Source organism: Nematolebias whitei, chromosome 11, assembly GCF_014905685.2.
Source record: "Nematolebias whitei isolate Nwh7 chromosome 11, NemWhi1, whole genome shotgun sequence".
Classification (NCBI taxonomy): domain Eukaryota; kingdom Metazoa; phylum Chordata; class Actinopteri; order Cyprinodontiformes; family Rivulidae; genus Nematolebias; species Nematolebias whitei.
In genome coordinates, this window is record NC_056508.1 from 40,031,984 (window position 1) to 40,036,513 (window position 4,530).

Below are 4,530 nucleotides of genomic sequence, written 5' to 3' on the forward strand. Positions count from 1 at the left end.
ACAGCTGAAGACTTTAAGATGGAGAAGAGAGACAAAGAAGGAATCACGTTTGTGATTTTTTTTTTTTTTTTTACCCAGTCTTTCCCAGGTGCGGTCACCGAGCCAGAAACCCAAGACAAGGGGCATCATTGTATCAGGGCTCTGGACGCCCCCGTTGGCTAGTCTTCCTCTTTCCTGCTCTCGCTGAAGGACAGTTGACCTCTGGAGTGGTGAAAAACAAGAAGAAGAAGAAGAAGCTGTCCCTCTCAGTTTGATGCCGTCGACAAAAGAACCGAGCCCTGGATGGAAACCAACCGTGTCACCGATCTTCCCTTCGCTGAAGCAAAGCTTGTTTTTTTTCCATGAGTTCTCCTCGGCGGTGCGAAGCGATTAAGCTCCTCCAGAAGACAGAGGCTGAGTTTGTAAAGGGCTTGGTTTACATGTACTCTGACCCCCCACCCCCACCCCTCCTCTTTTCCCCCACAGGTGTAATTTTCAGTTTCCAGCCAATCTCCTTAGCCTCTGGCGTTCACAGGTGTGTCCCTTCAGCCAATGATCGACGAGATGAAACTTTGCCCCCACAGCTCCTCCCACCCTCCGACTCCCACCTCACCTGTTAGTTCACCTCCACCCTCCCCATCAGCCCCCAGGTACCTTGTTGTGTTTTTTTATGATGTCAGCTCAAGCTTCTGTGGGAACGACCTCCTGCGTTCATATTACAGCGCGGACAACTAAACCTCCATCAGCCCACAATGCCGATCACACCCATCTCATCTTCGCGAAAAATATTCCACAGAACCTATAAAGTGCACGAGTAAAACCTTTTACAAACCTAAACCTGTAAGGTAGTGTTGCACACATCAACCTTTACCTACTGTCATCTGCATAGGCCCGCCATAACCTGAAATACCTGCCCTTTGCTCTTGCGACTTCCCCTCACATCTCTCCGCGTCCAAACGCCTTTTCTTTGTCCCGCAACAATAAACCAGCTGAGTTACAGTGAGAACAGCAGGCGAACAAAGTGCAGGTGAGTAAAACCTGAGAAAGACACACAGGCAGTTTTAGGTCAGTTTGAGGAGCAGGAGGTGGAGCGGTGACAAAAGGTCGGGTGGAGATTTGACCCCCCCCCCCCTCAAGGCCCAACAGGGGGCCGAATCCAAAGCCGGGCCTGGGTTTAGCTGGATGCTTGGCAAGGCGGTCACTTTCGGTCCCGAGGTGTAATTGTCGGGATTAGACCCTCAACAATGAGCACAATGCCAGAGATGTATCCTGTTTCCACAGAGGCGTGGTGGGGGCTGCTGCAGAACCGCTCTGGCAAAAGATGGAGGAGCACAACTGTTTGGATTTATGAGCCGTACAAACAAACAGCTTCATGTAAAGGAGTGATACGACATTAAAATAGTTTAAGTGATCAGGTTTACTTTCTACAGCGCTAGTTTAAACTGAACTGACTGACACGATAGCTGTGCAGATATTTACAATTAATTAGAGGCAGGAAGTCATGGCTGTTCTGAGTGTTGGCACAGAACATGGACCTCCGTCTTTGGATTTCAGCTAGCAAATGAAAAAATTAACAAACAAAATTAATAGCATTTCTTTCCAAACTCAACGAAGGGATAGAGTTATAATTTTTTGGGAATCAAACCTTATGAACGTCGTTATCGGTGATCTCACATATGAACTGTTCGTGCTCAAACTATGCATTGAGGATGTCGATCAGCTGCTACCACACCAGGTTTAGCTCAATATCTGTAAAATCAACCGAGTTAAAACAATTTTTTGCGTTTGCTAAGATTGGTTGATTGTCTTTTTTTGTTGTTGTTCATTCAACCTTTATTTATACAGGTTAGTCTCTTTGAGCCTTGAGGACTCATTTACAAGAGAGACCTGTATTAAACAAAGAACACAGATGAGGTACAGACAACAATAGACAAACATAAACAAGCACATAAAACGAAAAGTAAATGGAAGAAACGATGTAAAAAATGAAACAAAAAAACAGCTACATTGTAAATCGACATAAAATACTAAAAACAGGTTTGTGTTGGTTTTTGCCATGAACTTTGTAGTTGTTTAAAGTCCCTTTGAGAGGTCAAGATGGAGAGCTTTAGAGAGCAAGGTCAAGAGATTGTGGAGACTATCTTGAATTGGAGTGGCTCCAAAAGTTAATCAGGTGTAGATGTACATTCTTTTCTTTAAGCTTCATTAAAAACTGTGCAGTAGTTCATGAGATACAGTATTTTGCCAGCAAACAGGCAGAGCTGATGGTAATCATTAATGTCAAAGTTTTAAAACCAGATCTCATATGATTAATTATTGCTCAGAGTATATGTTGCATATGACTTTCAGCTACCACCGGGGCTTAATTTGAGCCGGATCCTGCCAGAACAGGATCCGGGAACTCTCTTATTTTGCCAAAGTGTGTTCCGGTAACTGTTTGCTTGGAGCCGGTAACTCTCAGGCTTACTACTAATAACTTTATGAACAAATATGACTGCCTTGAATGAATAAATGTTATATTGGATATGTAAAGTGAAAATAATTACATAAACATTCATTTTAAACATAACAGCCACTTACGAGCACACGAGCTGCCTCTTCCAGTAGCATTTCCGTGCCTACTCTTGAAAAAGATCTCCGTCCCTGAAAGAGTGGTGGGGGTGAGTGCCGAGCTAACCAGGCAGTCGTACGTGGGCAGGAGCCCGCAGGCAGGTGCCCGCAGGCAGGTGCCCGCAGGCAGGTGCCCACAGGCAGGTGCCCGCAGGCAGGTGCCTGGAGGTTCACATGTGGAGTCAGACAACAACGAGCAGGGACAGAGTCGGGCTCGGTTCTGAGCCCAACTTACGTGACAGTTCCATCAAATAAGGGGGAGGGGCTAATGCTTGACAGAAGCAAAGTGTTTACAATTGTAGGTAAACAAAGATGTTAATAACAACCTGTTAAAATACACCAAACTGCAGGAAATCGCATCTACTTCAGTCAAAATTTTCTAGGGAAAGGACCCCCCCATACCGCCCACCCTCCATTCCAGCCCACCCACTATTTGCGTTCTAGCATTGATTGGTTTACAAATTAAACCCTGGCTACCACCATACCAATTTTAAGCTCAAAATCTGTAACAGTGGTTGAGTTATAGCCATTTTTGTGTTTACTCAGGTTACTTAGTATGGTTGATCCATCTAACCCTGTTCAAGATGGCCGCCATCTTGAACTGGGCTGACTTTTAGATCTGTCGACTTTTACAGGCTAACACTACAAACACACAGACTCTGACCAAACATGATTACTGTTGCCTTTACACAGGTGATAATTAAATAAGTAAATACCTGCTACATGTAGAGTTTTTTGAAACTTAAATGATCAAACACACTTAGGCTCATAGTAGACTATCTTTCATGACTTCATTAATGTACCTCTGATTTGTTAATAGGTTTTAGTCTTGTCAATAATAGTAATCCAACATTTTTTTTTTTAGAATCTCCAGCAGAGCACAGCCTTTTCAGAAGGAACAGGTAGTGAATTTCTCTGCTCGGAAACGTTTGCTTTCTTTAGACTTTTCATTTGCATACCAAATGAGGTTGGGAGTGAAGCACGGAGGTCTGGCCTGAGCTCATTTGGCTACTGATGGATATCTGGCCATGCAGTCACGCAACTTAGGATGTGAGGACATCCATCAGCAGGACGAGGCGACAGCCTCGGGTGCACTGCAAACATGGAGAAACAGAGGCAAATGTGTTAGCTGGTGCCCACACACCAAAACACAAACTCTGTTCTGATCTAAAGTCTTTTTTAATACACTGTTTGTTTGTTGCAGTCGCTTCAAACTCCCCTAACAAATTTAAAGCTTTTGATTAATTTTCTCTTAACGCTGCAGGTGTTGTTCAGTTTAGAACTTTAGCTGACATGTTTTTTTCAGCATCTACTTCAACCTCACTTCTCTAAAACCTCCTGTTGCACAAGAAATAAAGCAGAATGTGTAATTAAATGTTCTACATGCAACTTAAAATAAGCACTTCCTGTTGGACACACGGGTTTGAACATCCAGGACGCCAGCACAAACACTGACATGAGCTTCATCAAGTTGTTAGAGGAAAAAAATGTAGTTTAGTTCACCTCCATTAAAGATTACTTAAGATTTTAACCTTTATCTGCCCCTTACAGCTAAAGTTTCATTATGTACAAATAATAATAACAACAAGACTAAAATAATCTGAAGTTTACCCCTTGTTAATCTCACATTGCTCAAAACAGAGTTAAAGCTGTCTTCATCAAAGTTTCAAAATGACAAATGAAAAAGTTCTGTCAGTTTTTATGTTGGATGAGGTGGCCATCTTAGATTCGGTTGACTCCACAAGTTGTAGATGTACGTCCAATTATTGTTTTATTAATATTATCTTGCACAGAGTGTAGTTCTCAGAGTATGTGAAGGAGATAACAGTTACTAACGCAGCAATAGCTCAATATTCAATATACAAAGTATATCTATCTATCTATCTATCTATCTATCTATCTATCTATCTATCTATCTATCTATCTATCTATCTATCTATA